This window comes from Camelus ferus, chromosome 5, assembly GCF_009834535.1.
Source record: "Camelus ferus isolate YT-003-E chromosome 5, BCGSAC_Cfer_1.0, whole genome shotgun sequence".
In the NCBI taxonomy this organism is placed as follows: Eukaryota; Metazoa; Chordata; class Mammalia; order Artiodactyla; family Camelidae; genus Camelus; species Camelus ferus.
In genome coordinates, this window is record NC_045700.1 from 33,162,109 (window position 1) to 33,184,631 (window position 22,523).

Genomic DNA, 22,523 nt, shown 5'->3' on the forward strand with positions numbered 1-22,523 from the left:
GAAATTTTCAAACATGTATATATCAATATTTTAAAATCCCTACCCTCAAATGCATATGGTCAAATAATCATCAACTTTGTAACATTATGTGATATTTAAAGAATCCCAAACATAAAAAATATAACAAAAGTTTGAGAGTGGATATACTTACATGTCACTATACAACTGTATTTTATTTTATATGTTTTCTACTATTTTTAAATATGACTTTTTGAATTATGTATTATTTCATAATTAAAAACATAGACATTTTGAAAATCAGATATATGGTCTTTACAACAGGAATGCTGTCAGTTAATTTGAGTGTCATAAAACCTTTCCCCTAAACTTAGCATATTAACGATAAGATTAGATCCCCCCAAAATGACTAATTTATGATCAAGAAAGACAAATTTTACCTACCTATGAACAATTTAAGTGGTTTTTCCCTCTCAGTGTAGTGCTGTTCTCGTTATTAAAGAATTAAATCTTTCTTGCATACTTTTGAGGGAAAAAATAATGAACCAATTCTGTTTTACTCAACAGAGAAATAGTACAATGTGTTATTGTAATCTGACTTGTATCCTACTTGTAAAGCCCTGGAAATTATTATTTTAAATTATGATGTTAGATTAGATTTCAGCAGCTTAGTATATTGTAAATGTAACATAATTGCTAAATGCAAATGAGATACTGTACAGCTTTTCCATAGAGTTGTTCATGAAAGCCAAGCATTTTACATATTACAGTCAAGTGCATGTTATTAAGAAACAAATTATAATGAAGCTCAATTTAGTATAAAGACAAGCTACTGCAGCGTTATAATGGGTGACAGTACAGTAGGGTATGTACATGGCAAATCCACCACCTTCAGCTGTCAAGAGCATTAAATATGCCAGGAGTGACAGCACCGTATTAAAGATTTCCTCTTGCTTCTATTACTTCATCTCAAAGTTACACTTGAAAGTTATTTTATCTTCCAGACACTGGCCAATGTTTTATTGCCAAACAAGGCCTGGGATTCATCCAATAATACTCCAGGGAGATACGAAGGAGGTAAATTCTGCCTCTCAATATTAAACGTAAGAAGTTCCTATTTCACTCAACAGTAACTAGCGTTAATTGCTAATTACCTTTTTACATGAGAATATCTTGTCTTTCAACTATATTTCAGATGGAGTAGGAAAACAGCCGTACCTTGCCCTCCTTTTTCCTAGCCCAGTGTGAATTTGTTGTCAACCCAAATCTAGCTGTACCAAATGGGGACATAATTTAATCTCCTTGCAGATTATTTTCTTTCTCTAAATAAATAAAATTTAAAAATAGCTTACACTAGATGATCTCTAAAGATTCTAAAAATCAAAGATTCTATGAAAAATCTAATAATTACTCAGAAAAATAACTGTGAACTGATTAAACTGAGTAACAAAACTGTTAGAAACCAAGGCTCTATGGGGGAAATTATGTAAGTACAGGAACAATGGACTCATGAACAGTGGCCCTATTCAAGATCACAGTACTCTGTGAACTTTCAAAACCATCCACATAGTTGGTGAGGATAAACCATGTATCTGCCAACCAATCACACTGAAGCATTTGGCTCTGCCTAAGGTATCCCACCTTTATACAGATTGTGGGGAGACAGTCTTTGGGAGAAGAGGAAGGTGAAAGCACAGCCATTAGTACTACAAATAGCAAAACAGCCTACAAATTATAAAACAAAACTCCTCATAGATATGTTTCTTACTGTTCCCGATCATAGTGTTCGTTAAATAAAGTGCTATTTTAAAAAGAAATAAGAAAAAAGCCAGGACACCAATGGGTTTGTTGCATGCAGAAGAAACCGGCTCAAAAGCAATTCATTATTAATGCCTGAATATTCTTGCTAAACAGTTCTGATTATTTCACAAGAAAGAGGTCAAGGCAGTGGAGAAAGGGATTTAATCAAATAAACTCTCAATCTCTCTCCAAATAGCATTTTCATCCAGCTGCATGTAAATTCATCAGATGACTAGCCTCCAAAAGCACAGGCAAGGTTAATCTGCTATGACTGTTAAAACTTCTGTGATATGCCTATTGAATAAAGATTTAAGATGGGATGAACCGTGCAAGTTACCCCAAATTATATTTTTTTGCTCGTAAAATACATGAAATTTCCACTTTTAAAAACAAACAAATAAACCAAATTTCTTCCATCTAAACTGGAGATTTAAATCTTCCATCTAAATTATTAATTTCTTAAAAAGGGCTTTTTATGATGTGCAGCTTTCATTTATTGGGATTTTTAGGACTTCCCACCCTCAGGTTCCAGGAACCTGAAGTGTTTCTTCTCTGGTTGGAATTAGCTTAAAAACCTTAAGACCCCTGAAATCACACAAAAGAAAAAAATTATAATAAGGTTTACAGTATCTTTAAATCATGTTGATCTACTTTTACTTTTATGCGAGATTATAAAATTCATCCTATTTTTTATCCAAAGGCAATATTACTGGCAAACATTATCAAGTGTGTTGATAATTTATTACTTAAAAGATAAATGTAATTTTTCCAATTTTAAAAATGCAAAAATGTATGAAAAGAATATTAGTAAAAGGGTATATTAGTGTGCATTTTCACAGACAAGGAAAATGCATATAAAGATAAAAATAACTGCACAGGAACAATTTTATTGATATATTTTTGTCTGCTTAATTCTCCATGAAACTTTATAACTATGTGTAAGTATATTCTAAAAGTTAAAATCCTGTTTTAAAATATAGCAAAGTATTCAATACACTTACTTTGGGAATGAATAACCATGAATTTATTTTCTAAAAGTATATGAAATTATGCTATATAGATGTTTCTAGAATTTTTTTTTAAATGTAAAAGCATAAATAATCTTTGACAAAATCTATAATTTACCCTCAGTAATAGATAATCCAAGTCGGATTTTTCAAATAAAGCCAATGTCACAGCTGTGAACCAATATAAAGATTTTTAAGACATCTATGATCTCTTCACTATTTGAATGCTCATTTTGTGGATTTTTTAATTTATAATTTCAAAATCCATTTGAAAACATACAACACCATGGTAATGTTTAATTCAGCCTATTGCTATTTTAATAATCTTTACATTGCCTTTCGTTCCTGCCAAATTTATATGATTTCTTTTATATTGCGTATTTCATTACTATATTTAAGAAATCATGCAGCAGTTAATAAATCTTCTACAAAAAAAAAATCAAAGTGTTTTTCTGCTGGCATTCTTTGCCCTCTTAGCTCTCAGCACCTTTCTTGAGTCTAAGACACCATTTTACATGAGGGCAATTTCTAAAAAGCAAAATATAACTGTCTAATTAAGGGCTGTGTGATTGGCTAGTTTGCGGTCTCTGTGACAGTTGTGACAAATACACATATTGGCACAGCCCTAACCTCACTTCACAGTTTGCAACACAAAGATGGTATTTTCAGAAATGTGGAGAACACTCTGATACAAAGCTTCACCTTGTCTAGTGCTATTCCATTTAATTTTTTATTAACTGCCTGAACATATGCCATTCTAGAAGAGGGTAATAGTTACAAAATGTCAGCAGAAACATTTAAACTGCTAAAATGTAAATGATTTTATAAATTTGTAATGAAAGGTAATTGTCATGTGGGAAAAGTAACAGAAAAACAGATATGCGTAAATGCAAAACTGGTACGAAATACATCTTATGGGTTGAAGGTAGGAAAACCTAAGTATATTTTAATGAGTACTGTAAGTAGTATTTAAATAAAATTAGATTCATATGCAGAAAATGTGAATTCTATAATATTTTATTTTCTAACATTAGGAAAGTTCATAGTAATGACAAGAACTCATAGAACTTTAATGTGCTAAATTCAATAAACAGCAAGACATTAAGATGCTTCACCTCATTTCGAAAAAAAAAACAAATAAATCAAAGTGGGTAATATAAATAAAAACTGCCACTGGTATCAGCACAATAGCTTTTAAAAGCACAATATTCAAACATGATTAGCTTGTTTCTTTACTTTCCACTACAATGAAAAACTATTTAGTGATTAATCCCTTTAGCAACATAATGCTGGGTCAGTACTTTCAGATATGTCAAGAAGAAGACTCCGGCAAGGAATTGAGTATTTCCTCAGCCACCGCACGGAGCAACCACCTTCCAGTTAGGTTTGCGGGCAACCATCTTTAAATGCTTGAGCTGTTCTGTGTGGCCATGACAAGATTTGCAATTCTCTGCGTTTATTTACACACCATCACCCCAACTAGACATCACATGGAAGTGGCATGGTCACAGCTGACCCCAGGGTAGTCCCTGTCTCTGCCGATCCAATTTCATCGTGCTGTGCAATTGAACTGCAGTCATACTGTAGAGGATGTGTGCACAGGACTCTGTGCCACAATAAAATTAGCAGAAGCTTGTCAGGGGGCATTTTCCCGTTTTACAGTGACAGACCTGGGACAAATAGGTCTGCTTTCCAGAAATCCATGGAGGTCTGGCTCTCTTGAAATGTATATGAGCCCAGCGTATTTATGTCACAGTGTTCTACATGGTAAGCTTGTTATATGATAGTTTGAGAACAATGTTAAAGCCTTCGCTGCAGTTTCTGTTTCCTCCTCACAGTTTTCAGGGGATTTAAATTGCTGATAAAGAGACTACTTATTTGTGATTTGTGGAAAAACAGTTTCTGCTTAGTAGGAGTAACTGAGAAAAATTATTCTTCCTTCAGAGAAAAGATGCAGCACAGATCTGTTGTATTTTGAAAGGAAAAGTTCAAAGAGATTTTTTTTTTATAGTTTGATAAATCAAGCTTCAAAATCTCTTTTCTGAACCCTCATTTTACCTGTAAGAATTAATTATACCACAACTAAAATCTAAGAAGGCACACATTTAAAATATGCTTATAAAATAGATTTAAATGATTTTTGTTTGTTTCAGACAAAATGTTAAAAGAATAATATGGTAAATAGATACATTTTATCATTTGTAGGCAGAAGATTTCAAAACATAATATGTTTTGTAATCCAGCCTAAAGTAATTTTATTAGATATTCTGTGTAGTTCTTATTTCAAACATTATCAGAAGCCCTGGGATCATTTTATATTCACTGGAAGACAGAAAGAAATCCAAAACCTAGTTAAATAAATTGTTCATTTATTCCTTCCCTTTTATGCACCAAGATCTACATGTGGTCATTAATTATAAAGAGACTATTATAGCACCATATTTTCATTCAATACGATGTCCTGGTATATATCAAAGAAGTCCCATAATTAAAACAGAAGGGCCACAATGACAATTAAAATTACAATCTATATGGGGAAAGAAAGTACAGTTCTGCAATTTTTCACCCTGTCACTGTCAGCTGCGTGGAATATTCTGGTCACGTCCCTTGTAAAGCAGCCTAAATTCTTCTTCACCAATGCAACCTCAAAAGCATTATCAGCACCTAAGCAAAAGCCTATGCAAGTATAATTTAATACGAAGCCACAGTTTGCAAGTAATAGCGTATAAAGTGATATTTAAGTGGTGTTTTAAGCACACTTCTGATGGCTACAGCCGCTTTTCCCTGGTAAATGCGTTTTCCTTTGAGTAGTGATTATGAGTCCTAGGTGAAGAGGTCCTGTGTGCAGGTCTGTCTGTAAGCCTTACTTCCAGCTGCCAATCTTTACTTCACAGTGAAGAAAAAGCCACATAGCACCTTGTTCTTACTCTTGTATGCTGTCATCCCCTGAGCCTGATAACACAAAATCATTTCCACATAACACTTTCCTGCTTCTGCCTCTTAAACCCTGAGACCTACACATTGTGCATATGCACTTGCACCCTTGGCAACCGGCTCCCTGGAAGACCCTTCCTTTGAACCATCAGAGTCTTCCAGCGGACTATTTTTAACACTTATCTTGGTAAATATCTGCATTAATGGAGTACAAAGCTTTTTGGTAGCAATATGTATTTGCTACAATTTATTGTCTATAAAAGTCACGAACAGTGAATTATGACTCTTAAAATTGTGTTTTTCTTTATAATAACTTTAAACTGAGCACTCATATATGAAGCATGCAATGGAGATTGAGAAGGTTTTGTATAATAAAACGGTGACATGGTCATTTTTTCCAGTTTTGCATTACAGAGACACACTCATGCATGGTGCTTTTTAAATTCTTATTATGTGTGAGGTCAGGGGGTCGAATGTCAGAAAGTACTGTTAATTTCACGGGGTTAGGGGAAAGTAAATTCAGAGGGAATACAGATCACTTAGCACAGAAAACCAGCTCCTCTGAAGTTTGGTTTTACATTTGTTAACCATATCCTTCAGCTGACGAACCATTGAGACCACGGTGACATTCTGGTCCCAGATATAATGGCTTGACATGCTGCAGTGAGAGTGTGATTCTGTCGCCCTGCTCCCGGTGCCAGCCTCAGCCTTCCTCTGAATCAATGAAGCACTAAAACTCCACACAACTGGAACTGAACAAAGCATGTTGCCATTTTGGCTGTGATGTTTAAATTATAGAGAAAGCAGTCAGAATGTCTTAAAGTTCAATCTGACAAGAAATGTAAAATATATTTCTGTCTTCATTCTCTGGGAAGGTAGCATCTTCCAGTGTGCTGTATCACTACCCAGAGTCCTTTTAAAGTGGTTCATAATAGAACATTAAAGACCAAATTCTTGCATTTCTGGGGTTTTTCCCTCATCAAAAAGACATCTTAGCACTGGCCAAAGTTTCAGGGGTGGAGGGGGAAATAATAACCTAGATAGTATTGTATTATTCAGTTGGTGGTGGAGAGATAGAGTTTCTTTATTTTACTATTTGTTCTGTAAGACAAAATTAACATTCTGGCACAGATATACAAGGCACAGGTCACACAACTCGGTACCACCAACGACAAGGTAAAACAACATCCCATTTTACGGTTAGGATAGATGAGTAATAATCCAAATATGTTGAACTCTGATAAAACCTGCAATTTTATTGAATTACAGGGCCAGCATAGACAGATGCTGATAGGTTTGGTTGAGTAGTTTTGCTTTTATTCGTTTTTTTAAATAAGATTTTTCAGATTCAAAACTCAAACTGGGCTCAGCTGCCCCCTTATAATTAAATTTTAATGACTTAGGCTGAGTGTTTGTGTTTTGGCAGCATGCTTAATAGTGTTAGCATTTAAATGGTTACAACTAGACTTTGAAGGGAGCAAAACCCATTGCAAGTCATAGGTGAAGTCCCTCCAAAGACGCTCTGATTTACTTGGATGCTGTGGATTTCGCAGGACAGCCAGCCACAGGTCATCCGGTTGTAGTAAGTCGTTAAAAAATAAATTAGAATAAAATGCTACATACTCTAAATTCCGCAGTAGCCTGAGGGCCAATGCTTTCCAGCTGTAACACTTTTTCACTAGAAGTAACAGTTCTATATGTTTTTGTATGCCAAAGGGCCTACTGGTAAATAAAAGCAGTATGTGGTAGCTCATAAAATCAACCTTTCTCCCAAAATGGCAGGAACAATCCAGGGTACACATTTTAATCAGTTCATTTTTTTAAAGAATTATTATGAACTTTGCAGTGGTATGTTTCACAGGCTTTCTTTTTATAATTAAAATATTTTTTCCTCTCAAATCCTCTTTCCAGCAAGCAGCCTGTTGCCTGAAGTTTTAATCCTTCATTACTAGTTAAAACAAAATCACCAATTAGGCACATGAACACGTCTGTATTAATCTCATTAAGGTGATGGCACCAAATAAATTGGAACTATTTTTGTGCTTTTACTGTGTTCCTATGGCTTTATCAGGCCCTGTGGTCATATACAAAGACCTCGAAGCTTAGTCATTTAGAGTCATTCGGTTGTGGACTGAATGTGGCATTACCATCTATGGCTGAAAATTGCTTTCAGCTTTTAAACTGCACTGACTAGTCTGTAGTTAATCTTAGATCATTCACTCGCAAAATTAAATGAGCCAGAACGATGGTCTTTTTTTTTTTTTTTATAAAATAATACATCACAAAACACTTATTTGCCCTGCCCAAAAGAGAGATCAAATTCATTTAAAATCCCATAAACCAGAGTTGTGAATTTTTAATTTTATTTAGTAGCAGAGAAATAGAGGGTAAGCTATCTTTCTACAGCACATCATTGCTATAAATTTACATATGGAACATGGTTTGATGCTTAACCAACCTTTAATCTACCTTTGATGTATACTTCTACTTCAACGTGATCATGTGACCCTCCTTATTAATGCAAATGTAAAAAAGACTGTTTGGGATCTCTGATGTAATTAGCCATAAACCATGTTTTTTAAAAAAAAGAGAGAGAGTGAGTGCCTGCTTGTGTCACTGGAGTTGTATATAAAGTTCATAGTTATCATCACAGAAGAATAACCTTAAGAAACTAAGTTTAAAAATTTCACTTCATTCATTCCTATATTTTCTGCCCAAGTAATTACTGAAGACCATTTTACTATACCAATGATAGTCAACTAAGATTTGATTGCTATATAATGTGTTTTATAGGAATAAAACACCTTAATTTTCATAGGATTTTTTTATCCTGTTTCTTGTAAAAGTAAAATCACACTGAGAGAAAAATTCTAACTGAGGCAAGGAGAAATGCAATACCTCTTATCCCTATTAGCATATATTATAATCATTTCAAACACATTGTCTTTTAAAAGAACGTGCACTTGCTTGTTGTTGGCTCCCTCCCTTCCCACTGCCCTATCCTTTGATGTGGGCCAGATGTCTATGTTTTGATTTTGACAGTCACTAATTCTAGGGTCCAAAAAACTTGAGCCACCACAAATGAGGTGAGGTCACCTCATAATGTCAGATGGAGGCAAAAAGTTTGGATATTTGAGGGGCTGACCCAGTGAGTACCCTGGTGGGTGACAGAACGCTAAGGTTAGATATTGGAAAATAAGGTTCATGTTACTCTGTCACTGGGGCCGGTGCAAGCTGCCTGCTTGACAGAGAAGGTGGTATGTGGTCTGGACCTCAAGAAAAAGGAAGTCAGCCACCCAGATCAAAAATTACCCTGTCGGCCATCCAAAAAATGATTCTGACATCAGCTTAGTGAGACAGGAAGAAAACGATTTTTTTTTTAAAGTTGATTGTACTTTATTCTAGGGGAGTCTAGGGAAATTCATGTGTCCATCACAACATTATGAATGGACATTTCTGCATTGAGAATACAATTGCCAAAATCACATAGATAACATCTCTTTATTTATACTACGTATTGCAAGTGTACATGACTCAAGTTGTGCAATTCCAGAAGTTAATCATTCATTATTTTTTTAAATATAGTGTTATAAGCATAAGGACAGTAAAATAAAATGCATTTCTATTGACTGTTCTTTTTAGTTTAAACACAAAATTGTCTGGAATTATGAGAAGCCACTCGTTGGTTACATAATTATCTTGGCAGCTATGGACACCTCTTTTTATTTAATTTGTAATAACTTAGAAAAAAGGCTTTTATGACCAATACCTTATACTCATTTTCACTGAGACTGCCCTTCCTGTCCTATAAACTTTCTTGAGACTCCTTGACCTATTCTAAGCAGAGCTGTGGTCCTTAAATCTTATTGTATTGCTACTTTAAAACAGATATTAAGTTTATAGTTTTCAGTAAATTTTAATGATTTAAAAGGACCTAATAAAAGGATCTAAATCTATTCAAGATTTGTTCCTTTTCTGAGAATATGGACAAAGCAAAAGATACATGTATATATTTTTTAATATCATCTAAATATCAGCTGACCATTCTAAATACTGCACAATATTAGTTTTCCTATCTCAAGAAAAATATCTACATATTGTTGTTTATTCTGTAAAATATTCCTTTTTTTAATAGCCTGAACCAAATAATTTCTCATTTTTACAGGCTTCACTTCACTTTTCTCACAGTGAATAAATTGCAACTTATTTCCATGAAATTCACAGATGACACAGATCTTTATTTTGCATAAAGGCATAAAGAAGTGTCTAATATCTTCAATATTCATCTGCTAAGTGGACATTTGCATTGGGTTAGAACGGAAAAAGAGCCCCAACCCTCCCGCAGTGACAGCTGTACAAAGGGATGACATCTGACAGCTGTGACAGTGCTGAAGGGAAACTCAGATGACTCGCAGCATCCATGATCCAATTACAGCACACATCCCTCTGACAGACCCAGCAGCTTGACTCCAGCGTTTGGAAGGACAGTATTGATCTCTTGTCAGAAACCAGTTGCCTGCCTGCAATTGTGCGCTGCTGAACTTTGAAAAGCTATAGTACCCTCTTAAATGATAGGGGCAGTCAGGTTATAGTATTCAGGTACAAAGAGAGGTGCAAAGGGTATCTGCTAAATGCTCTAAACTTGAACAAATCATAACAATATGACAGTCCAATCATACTCAAGGAGCCCAGCTGATCTAGCTGGCTACTGTCTGTGCTAATGGAGAGACAGCTCTTTGTGTTTAGTGGGATGATCTTACTTGATGAAAAGGCCACTGCAATTAGTGCATACTGTTGGCTGTGCTGGGTGACAGCAGCATGGATGGTATAATGGCAGCTGCCAATAACCCTAACTTCAAGAAAACAGACAATTAGGCCTTTGATCCTAACACTGTTAGTCCCTCTACTCTGGACCTCTGCTCGGCTTTTACTGTAAACCTCACAAGGGCAATGTGGTACAACCGCACCAAACAGAACAACTTGGTCAAGGGGTCAATTACCTTTCTCCCCTTGCCTTCTGCCTGCCTTCCTTAAGGGGGGAGAGAGAGGGAGGGAGAGAGAAAGAGGAAGAGAGAGAGACGTGCAAAATGTCACAAACATAAATATTTCCTTTCAACTATAGTTTAAAACAAGTTAATATATGCTCATAGCTGTTTTAAGATGCAAAAATTTTAAATACATTTTAAAACTAGGGTGGTAAAAACAAGATGCTAAAAGAGCTTTCTAATGGCAAGCTATCTAATGTTATAAGATATATGTAGGACTGAACGTTAAGAAATTAGGATGAAATAAAATACAAGGATGTAACGTAACAGGACGGGGTATATTGCCAATATTTTATAATAACTTTATGTGGAGTATAATGTATAAAAATATTGAATCACTATGTTGTACACCTGAAACTAATACAATAACATACATCAGGTATACTTCAATAAAAAAGACTGTATCAAAACACTAAAATAATAAAAAGTTATCTCCAGTTTATCTGTATTATTTTAGGACTGGATAAAGATAGATGAAACATTCTGAAGACTCAGAGTGTACACAAAATTTATAATGCACAAATATTTTACTGCTTTTCAGCAAGTGCAGCTCCAGAACAGGCAGAGCACTCAGGTAGCAGTAAAACAAGTTATATTAAATACTGGAGCACACATGCATTTGCTCACATACACACACTATTATACTAGTATGTATCACAGATCTTTCTATACTATTATACTAGTATAGAAAGATCTGTGATTAGAAGAATTAGTGCTTGCTTCAGCAGCACGTCTGCTAAAATTGGACCTATATAAAGAAGGCATGGCCCCTGTGCAAGGATGACACCCAAATTTGGAAGAATTCCGCATTTTAAAATGAGTATTCTTTATATACCTCAAATCTGGAACTTTTTTAACTTTGAAAATTTTTTTTCTGTAATTGTTGAACAGGTAATAAGTATTCCTAACTCTAGGTAGGCGGATAAGAAATAAAACCTCACAGGAAATATTGACTGTCAAATTTCATTAAATTGTAACTTTTAAAAAAAGAAAAAGGAAACTTAGGTCTATGTCAATATCAGATCCTTTCTAATGGCAAAAATACAATGGCAAAACTGGAAAACTGACCTTATATAAAATATAAATATATATATTTTAAATAGTCAGATATTGAAGAACAGTTTGGTATTTTTAAAAGAAAAAATACAGTATGGAAACTAGGCTTTTGTAAATGAACAGAGAACTAAAGATCAAAAGATGAAAAAACAAACTTTTAGAGAGCTTTAAAGCAGAGAAAAATTAAGATATAACAATATCTAAGATATAAGATGACAACCAATGTGCTTTGGAAATACAAATTATTAATGACATGCAAAATACTCCTGTTCAGTTGAATGTAAATTAATGCTAATCAAAACACATACAAGATCACCCTAATATAAACTGAATAATATAAAATTATTGAGAGTGTGGAGAAACAGACATTCTCTTTATCTTGATAGGAGTATAAATTGTAGCAGTCTTTCTTAAGATTAATTCAGAAATATCTATCCAAAGTGAACATTACTTTAATCATAGAAATTCTTCAGTGCACAAAAAACTGTATGCAGTAAATATTCATTGCAATATTATTTACAATGAGAAAAAAATTAAAACAGCCTAAACATCCAGTAGGAAGGGATTAACTATATCATGATACATACATAAAATAAAATAATATACAGCCAGTAAAAAGAATGAGATGGATTTACATAAGCTAATATGAAATTTTTCCTAAGATCTAAATACAGCATTACCTTATTTGTATGAAAGCATACACAAAACAAACATGTATGTATGGATGTTTGTGTATTAATGCCTATATGAATTTAAGATATTTAATTACTACACATATGTGCTTTATGTATATTAACATTGCTAGAAATAGCAACAAGAGACTGGTAATAATAGTATTATGAGCTAGAGATAGTAAAAGGTTCATTTTTAATTTATATTACCTTACACTATTTGCATATATATATTTCTTTGATAATTTTTAAAATTAGTTAATTAAATGTGTTTGCAACTAATATAAAACTAGCCATGAAAGTCATTCATGTAGGTGGAAGATACACCAAGAAGAAAAAAAGGCACATTCCCTAAAAGTAATGCAGGTTTAGGGATTTAAAATTATAAAGCAAGAACTCAAACGATTTGTACTCTTCATTCCTTTAGCAAACATTCATTAGACGTCCATAGTAATAATTCAGAGTTAGGCAACCTGGGAACATGAGGAGCAATGAATAGTGTGCCTGCCCACAACAATCTTATGGTCTAGTTGAGGAGATTTAAAAAGAGGAGTACAGTGAAGAATGCTGAGTATTATGGGCAGCACAGGTGGTTTACAGTACAACAGGTGGAGACATCCAGGCATAGGATGTCAAGGAACCATTCCTAGAAGACTCTAGATTTAAGTCTCAGATGACAGATGAAGTTAGCCAAGTGAAGCAAACTCGAAAGCCACAAGATTTTAAGTGCAGGAAACAGCATGGGCAAACGAAAAAGGGAGCAGGTAGGCAGTCCAACATGACTAATTCTTAAAAAACAAACAGATTAATGGTGAGAGATAAATCTGGAAAGAAAAGTAGATATCTCAAAGGAAAAAAGGGTGGTTTTTGACCAAAAAGACCTGCAAATTTTCCAGAATTTTTCATTCACCAAACTACTAGATGCAGTTGTTCAAGTATGTTAAAAGAATGAGAATTACTGGACTTCACGTTAAAATAAACAAATTCTTAGAGTCCAATACAAATTCATCAAATTGAACCAATTGAGGTATAACAAGTATCTCAGTGATTGTTATTATCTGACAAGTTTAGAAAACATTGGTAGGTGAGAATATCCATGATGATATCTTTAGCCAAAACGTGATCTACCTGAGAAAAATCAAACAGCCCAAATCAAAAACTTCATTTTTGAATTTATTTCTATAGTGACAAATAGTAAATAAAATATATGACAATCTTAATTCTTCCATGAACCTGTTATGAGATAATAGTTTACTTTTCTTGACAAGTCAAATAGTTATATTTCCCTGGAAGCATCTAGTAGAACAAAGAAAGTTCATAACCTCTATTCATCTGACTTTTCAGTACAATTTATTACCAATTCAAATTATGAGATAATATGAACTAATATTAGTTTTACCTCCTTTACTAAAGAGATGAATAACTTCACCAATAATAATTGACTATATTTTAATGGTATCTGTTTCCTATAAGTCTGAAATACAGATCTCCTAAGGCTAAACAACAATAAAGAAAGAAAATATATTTCTAGCTTCATAACAGTCCTCAAGATGGGGTGAGCGTGTTGGTTTGAGTATTATCATTCTATGGTCTAATTCTAGGCATTGAATGATCTCCTTCTGGATCATTTAACTTTGTTCTGCTCCATTTCAGAAGAATGTGCCCTTAAACCTGTCTATCTTTCAAATACCTGTCATTGGTTAGAAGGAAAGTGAGGGAAGACAGTGGACAGTTTCATAGAAAAATACACAACTATTCAATGTAACAAAAACTTAAAAGAACTCTATGCCAGAAACACAAAACCATAAACCAAAGTTCAACGGTGTTGCACTTTATTGGAGATCAATATGAAAAGAGAAATAATAGGTTAGTGTGGTGAACATAACAGAAATATATATCCAAGGCACAGAATAGTGAGGACCATCTGATGGGAAAGTAGGGAAGAAGAGTATATTTATGAATTTAAGAGTATTCTAAATGATAAATGAGTTCATCAGATTTAGAGGGTATTGGGAGAGGTGAATTCTGAGCAGGAAGAGTAGCATGCTCGAAACACACATGGAAGTGTGCACATCAGAAAACTGTAACTATAGCATTTTAGTATTGATGGAATGTATGTTTTGAGGAGAAGGAGCGACTCAGTCCTACTGAGGCTTTTTTCAATTTTGGAGTTACAAACACAGCAACATTATGGTGACAATGCATATCGAACTTAGGAAGCTGTTAAAGAGGCTGAAACAGGTCAATAATATCCCCCAGCTTATGGTTCTCTTCTTGATCTAGTTACTTTGCAGGGAAACAAGTCTATTCTGGTAACCTGGAGACAGTGCATGTAACCACATAGACTACACAGGCGATGCTTGACCACCATCTGATGCAAGTTTTGGTGAAATGCCCTGCAAATACTGATACATGCTAGACCGTTTCTCATCTGTAGTCCTAGCGTTAGTAGCATGCAGATCTATCTTGCCCCCATTTTAAGATATAGCTTCAGGTTTCTCTGTGAGTCTATTAAACTGCTACGTAACATACTTTGTGGATTCACTTGGGCTCATTGTCTCCTCACTGGCCGAATCTATGGAAGTGTGGCAAGTAAACATAGCAGCTGCCACCACAGCATAGTTTATGGGCTGTTTGATCACTTTACAGATTTAATAGTTAGTCTTAAGGTCTATGGGAAATATTGCTCCCACTTGAGGGAGAAATTATGTTTGAAGACACAACTATCAGTAATTTTCAACTAATGTCTATAAAATATCTTCTATACAGAGAATATACAAACATTCTATTGTGTAGTATGTTAATTCTTATCACAGAAGTCATACTATAGAATAGTATGAGATTTAAATAACATTTAATGAATTAACATCTATTGGACACTTACATGCACCAGCCACTATTCTAAGAGTTTTACACAAACTATCTATTTCACTCCTCACACTAACTGCTTTATTAGTTCATATTTACATAAGAGGAAATTGGGGTTTGGAGAATTTAAGTAACTTCCCCATAGTTAGTACAGAGCTAAGTTGAGCCAGAGCCAAAGTTGAAATAGAGACAGTCTAATTCCAATGCTCTCATGTTTAACCACAGGGTTGTTCAGCCTCCCCACTAACCGTGCTCACACCAAGTCTGATTTGTGCACACATCAGTCTTTCTTACTGTGGATTTTTATGCCAAATAAAACTGATCACTCCATGTGATCACCCATTTTCTCAGAAATACCACTTTCTCTAGTAACAGTCACTTAACCAATTAGTCATTTTTTCTACCAAGTTTAGTTTACATGCTAATACAGGAGAGGCATCAACACTTCACCTGGATCCCATGTTTATCTTTCACATGATATTTAAACATTTTAATAGAAATGTAATTTAAATTGCATTATTTAAAAAGAATTCTATTCATTTAAACACATCACACTTATTTAAACCAGATATAGACCTACCCTTAAAAGGAACGTGGCAATGAGTGGTACCTAGTACTCGATTCCTACCTGTCCAAAATCAACATCAAATATTGATTTGTGTTGCCAGAAAAATACTCTAAAGATCGTATATTATTTTCTGTGGGCTGTTACCTGCTTTCAGCTTTTCAAGAACAAAATTCCAAGGAAAACTTTCCTTACTATGTCCTCTGCATAGTAGGGCCATGGTAAAAACAGCTGCACTTCTGATCTCTGTCATTTTTTATGTCCTCTGTTTGATTAGACTTGGGTTATGCAATCATCATCTTTTGAAACAACCCTGTATTCCCCATGAACACAGAATCCCATGAAAATCAAGCAAAATAAAATACAAATGAAAGGAAAGCATTTCCAGAATTAATCTCTTATTTTACAATATTTACCAGAGTTTTTATTTAATTAATGCTTATATATGTAAACAAAAGTTTATTCTTTTGTGTTTGTTTCCTTTTTAAAGCTTATTCTTATTTTTGTTTTTTTAGTAAAATAGTCTTTTAAATTACGCCTACATACTATATTTTTCAAGCTATTAAGTATTTTCCTAACTAAATATAAAACAAAATTTGCAATGAAAACTGCAGGAAATTCAATATAGAATTTGTGTTTGTCAATCAAGCAGAACAAAATTTTGTCCCCCAAAAAGTCTTTGCAGAATTTACCAGTAAAGAGATTCAAAGAACAGTGAGAGATGAATACTTACCAACAACAAATCTAAAAAGCAATATATAAGAAATGTTTTACATGGAACATTTTGTTATGCATATGAAAGAGATGAAGTAATTATTTAAATTCTTAAACATTAAGAAATATAAGAAATAGCAATGAAGAATTGTGAACTAGATGCACATGAAAGAGTTACTCTTTATATTTTCTATTGACTTTTATAATTCTTTATCAATGTCATTTTTACAAATGCTCATATCTGAAAATTCATAAAGGAGCACACACAGGATGATATTTCGCTATTGTCCACCTCAGCTTTAGAGTTAATGCATAAAGTCATACTAATTTAAATGACTATAACAAATATCTTAGTGCTTTGAAAATTGACAGAATTAGTTTTACATATTTTTATTCATTTGTTTCAATTTACGAACTGCAACCCATGGCCTCTGAGTACATGTGCATGATAAAATTATCAGAAAATAAATTATAAATAGCCATCGGTGACCTATTTCATAGCCACTGAACTTTATCAATGGCCTGACCCAAGATCCCAGGCCTGAAGGCCAATCAGCTTGTACGCTGTCAGTTCACAAGATGAAGAAATTTCTAAATACAATCCCCTACTCGAAGAACTGCCAACCTCCAGTTTGATGAAACTGAGATTCACTGACTGCTGTCTGTAGTAGCCATAAAGCAAATTTTAATTGCAAAAATATAAAAGCAAAATTTACTACAGTGAGCTTATGGAACCTAGTTTATGCATTTAATTTTTTCTAAATCAATTTATAGCAATAAATATAATTTGATAATTCAGAATTTCTATTCTGAAAACATGTTTCAAGAAATGTTCCATTTTAATAAAGGTCTTCCTGTTGACAGAATTAATATAATAGCAATTGAAATGAAAGCTATAATGAATTCTGAATTTTTCAGAAAAATTACATTTTCCACATTTCAATAAATTGACTAGAATTCTGAAAAAAGACTAAACGGTTACTTGAAATTTTGAAATAAAGGGAAATGCTTTCATCTGTAATGTTCAATGATGGCATCTATTTTTTCCTTCCTACGTTCTTCTAATGTTTATGACCTTTACAACACTTTGATGTTATTTAAAAAGTGTTAAAGATTTGCTTATCTAGGGCCTCATTTCCAAGAACATTGAGAAAAAAATAAACAAGGCTATGAGGGGAAGAAAGAACAGGAAAAGAGAGTGAGAGTCAGAAAAAATTTCAAGTCCTTCTTTAAAAACTAATTTAAGTGAAAGTGGAATACCTGAAATAGACCAAAACAAACGAGGAAATAATAATGAACTGAGAAAAACTGAAGGTTAAAAAAGAGTGCTACAAGTATCACTATATTTAAAAATTTTGACATATTAAAGTCAATTTTTTGAGGAGGTGGGGCAGAGATGGGCAATGAAAGAAGACCTATCCTAAGACAAATGGTTGTATGGGATGTAAAACACCCAGGAAGTCAATACAATACTGAAGATGAATAAAGTTAGAAGACTGATGCTACCGATTTCCCAAGACCTACAGTAAGCAGGATGGTGTGGTATTGGCTAAAGAATAGACAAATAGTTCAATGAAACAGAATAGACAGCCCAGAAATAGACTGAAATAACTGGTCTTTGAAAATGTAGCAAAGGTAATCCTGTTGTCTAACTCAGGTTTGCCTGCCTGATGCATAGTGAGGCCAAACAAATCGAAAAGTCAGAGTTTGGAGCAGGGAAAAGTTTATTGCAAGGGCCATGCAAGGAGAACGACTTGTGCTCAAAAGACCCAAACTCTCCGACGGTTTTCAGGGAAGAGTTTTTGTTTTGTTCTGTTTTTGTTTTGTTCTGTTTTTGTTGTTATTGATGTATAATTGATTTACAATGTTGTGTCAAGGAACAGTTTCTATAGACAAAATTTGGCGAGTGGTCTGCTGGGTCTGTAACCTTCCTCTGGTTGTTGGTAAGGTAATGGGCTGGTGTTACAAGAATCTCAATCGTCAGCTTTCTGCTTCCAACCAATCTGGGGTCCAAGTGCTTGTGCTCAGCCTGAAGTTATCACCTCCACTGCCTTAGTTCCCATGGAAGAACTCAAGAGAGATGTATCAGCTTGTTATATATTTCCCTTGAGGAGAAAGCAGGACCCTGCCCCATTGTTGCACTATTGTTTCTTGACTGCCTTGCCTTTGTTTCTATATTCCCTCACTCCTCTAATTAGTAACTGGTTGAATCTGCCCTTTGATACTCAGGGAAAGTCTAGGAGGCTGAAACACTTTTCTACAAACAAGAAATCTCTGGCTAGAGGGTTATTCCTTAAGAATTATACCTACTAACATTCGAAGATATTTCTATTCCCCAAACCACATAAATGTTTTCCTGTAATCTTTTCTCTTTATTATAAAATACACTGGTTATTATAATATCAATATTGAATCTAAATAGAGCAATAATACCAATAAATCTGTAAAGTTAACTTTTTTTTTTAAACTCCCTTGATTTAAAGTATTGCTTCTTATTCAATTCTGGCTCCTCTCACCCCAAACATCTGTGATGATATAAAGCCAACATAACACTAGATACTTATCTAAGAAATACTTTGGTTACACTAAGTCCAGTAAAGATAGAGTACAATCAAGATTGAGATCAGAGCATCATATATGAGGGAACCCAAAGCACAAATCTTTTATGTAGAGTAAAAATCTGTACACTGACAATGACCTTTACTCCTCTTGAAAGAGGAAATAGAAATAGTTATTTTATCTGCAGGACTAAAGCTGAAAATATATAAGCAGAATTGGATATCTACTGCTGATTATTATTCAATCATTACTAATTTACATTATTTAACTGAGAACCAACAATGGAATGAACACTGTCCAAGTTTTATTTAGTATATAAAAAGTTTTGCATTAGTCATAATGTGGTCAAAACTACAAACAGGGGAAAACAATAATATATTGCCAAGGTGTTAGCTATTATTTTAAAATGTTATCCGTTATCTATTTTGTAACAGGACATTCTCAAAATTTAGTGGCTTAAAACATTAACAAATTACTATTCCTCACAAATCTGAAGGTTAGTTATATAGTTCCTCTGCTGAATTTGCTGTCATTGGAGGGACTGCTGGTTAGGATGTTCAAGATAACTTCCCTAACTAATCGGGAATTTGGTTCTGGCTCAGTTTTCCCCTATGTGAGACAATGGAAAATAGAGTAGGAAATATTAACTAAAAAGATAATAAAATAACACAATATAAAGAAATATGTAAGAAATGACTATATCTATATCTGCAAATAAAAATAATATTTATATATTGCTTAGCAGTTTTAGAAAGTGTTTTTAAGTATAACACTATTTGATTGATTTTCACAATAACTCCATGAGGGAGAGAGAAAGGGTATTATTATCCCTATTCTACAAATTGAGTTCAAATATTTAAGTGATTATTCTAAAACCGTACTTGTGGTAGGGACAGATCTAGAATTCAGCTTTCCTATACTTAATAATCAATCCATTATGTTTCAATAGTAAGTAAATTGTATCTCTTTTGTCCAGTGAAAAATTACTTAGAATATGCTCATTAGGATATTTTCTGGACTTTTCTTACATTTCTTACTGTTTATGGTCACGTTCTATGATTTTTATTTATTGGATGGTAAACATAGGAAGAAATCTCAGGAAGGAGATAGCTACAGAAGGAGAAGCCATAAAGGCTATATACATAAATGCCACCTAAATCCTTGTTTTCTCCCTAATCTGTACGTGAATGAGGAAGATTTCAAGGTGAAATGCCATTGCTGTAAAGCTGAAAACTAAGCAGAGTTTTCACATTTTTTTAAGTAGATGAGACTTGAGTTCGAGTTAACCAAGTTAACTGCACAGCAGTTAAGAAATAATACACTTCAAAAGAATATAAAGAAGAAAGATTTTACAATGTATTATCTAAAATGCTCATTAATCAACTAAAAATTACTAGAAAAAACCTTAAAAATAAAAATTATTAGATGTTCAAATATTCGCAACATTGACATATCTCTAGCCTTGCTGACAATGAAAAATGAGAAAAAGCAATATTACCATCATCAAAAATGAAAAAGGAGAACATCACTACGAACTTAGGCATTGCAAGGTTAAGTATTACAAATAATGCTTTGTCTGTAAATTTGGCAACTTAAAAGTAAAGAGACCAATTCCTTGAAAGACATAAATGAACAAAACTCACTCAAAAAGAAACAAATACCTAAATAGTCCTCTCTATTTTTTTTTAAAATAAATTACTGTTTAAGAACCTTCCAACAAAGAAAACTTCAAGCCCAGATGATCTCACTGACAAATTTTCCCAGACAACCAAGTAAGAAAATACAATTCTACACAATCTTTTCTGGAAAACTGAGAAAAAAGCTCTTCAAAAATTATTTTATGAATCCAGTATTAGTCTCATCTCTGATATCAGCACTAGACAAAGACTTTGCAAGAAAAGAAAACTATAGGCCACTATCACTAAGAAGCATAGATGCAAATCTTATCAACCAAACACCAGCAAATCAAATTTAATAATATATAAAAATCATAATATATCACAACCAAGTAGTTTATCCCAAGAATGCAAGGCTGATTCAATATTCAAATATAACTCAATGTAATTCACCATATTAATAAACTAAACATACACACACAGACACACACACACAAATGTGGTCAATTGATTTTTAACAAAAGTGTAAAGGCAATTCAATGGATAAAAGACAGCTTTGAATGAAACAAGGCTGGAAAAATTTGATATCCCTAAGAGGGCAAAAAAGGACCTGAACCCATACCTCTTACCATATACAATATGAATTCAAAAATGTCATAGAGGCAAATACAAAATATATAACTAAAAATATTTTAGAAGAAAATTTTGGAGAAAACCTTCATATTCTTGGTTATGACAAAAAGTTTGTATATATGACACCAGAAACAATATCCATTAAAAAATGACAAATTGGACTTTATCAAAAATATAAAGAATGTTTAGTGAGTGATCTATTAATAAAATAAAAAGACAATTTATAGACTAAGAGAAAATATTTACAGTCACATATCTGTTAAATGACTTGTGTCTAAAACGTATGAATTGCTCAGAATCCAATAATTAAAAAAAATCCTATTAGAAATGAGAAAAATATTCTAAAAGACATGTATTAAAGAACCATATGCATAGCAAATAAGCACATAAGATATTCAACATCAATAATCAGTCATTAGGATAATGCATTTTTTAAGTAGAAATTGATAAGTTGATTCTAGCATTCATGTGGAAAATGGAAAAAATGAAAGTGAACAAAACAATAACAGAGATTAAAAGAGCAAAGTAAGAGACACATTATCTGACTGTAAGTCTTAATATAATATAATAAAGCTACAATAATTAAGAAATCTCTACATAGAGTCCAGAGATAACCCAACATTTATATAGTCAATCGATTTGACAAAGATGTTAAAGGAATCCAAAGAAGGATATAAGTTATTTTCAAGAACTTTGCAAGAATAATTGGGTATCTTATATGGAAACAAAAAATAAACTTCAACTCCTACCTTAGACAATGCTTAAAAATAAATTTGAGGTAGTACAAATTTGGCTTAAACAAAATCAAAATGAAATTCTACAGTAAAACATGGGAAAATATTTTTAGCCAAAGGATGGGCAAAAATTTCTTAGAAAGGATACAGAAATAATATTTCTCAAAGAGAAAAGCATATAAAATAGAGTTTATCAAAATTTTAACCTTTTTTTAATCAAAATACTCTGAAAAATTTGTGAAGCATATGTCTGATGAAAAAATTGTACCCAGACTATATACATTTTAAAAACCCTGTATCTCAATGATGGATTTAAAAATAAAAAACAAGATATTTGAATAGACCCTTACACAAAAGCCATAT

At 33.2% G+C, this 22,523-nt stretch overlaps 1 long non-coding RNA gene and 1 other non-coding gene across 2 annotated transcripts in view; one reads left to right on the forward strand and one right to left on the reverse strand.

Moving 5' to 3' along the window:
• The window catches only part of LOC116663628, a 124,098-nt gene that overhangs the window by 58,029 nt on the left and 43,546 nt on the right, over positions 1-22,523 (reverse strand). The window lies entirely within an intron of this gene.
• Positions 11,457-11,558, forward strand: LOC116663957. Its single transcript, XR_004320308.1, has one exon. It is a non-coding gene; the product is annotated as a U6 spliceosomal RNA (small nuclear RNA).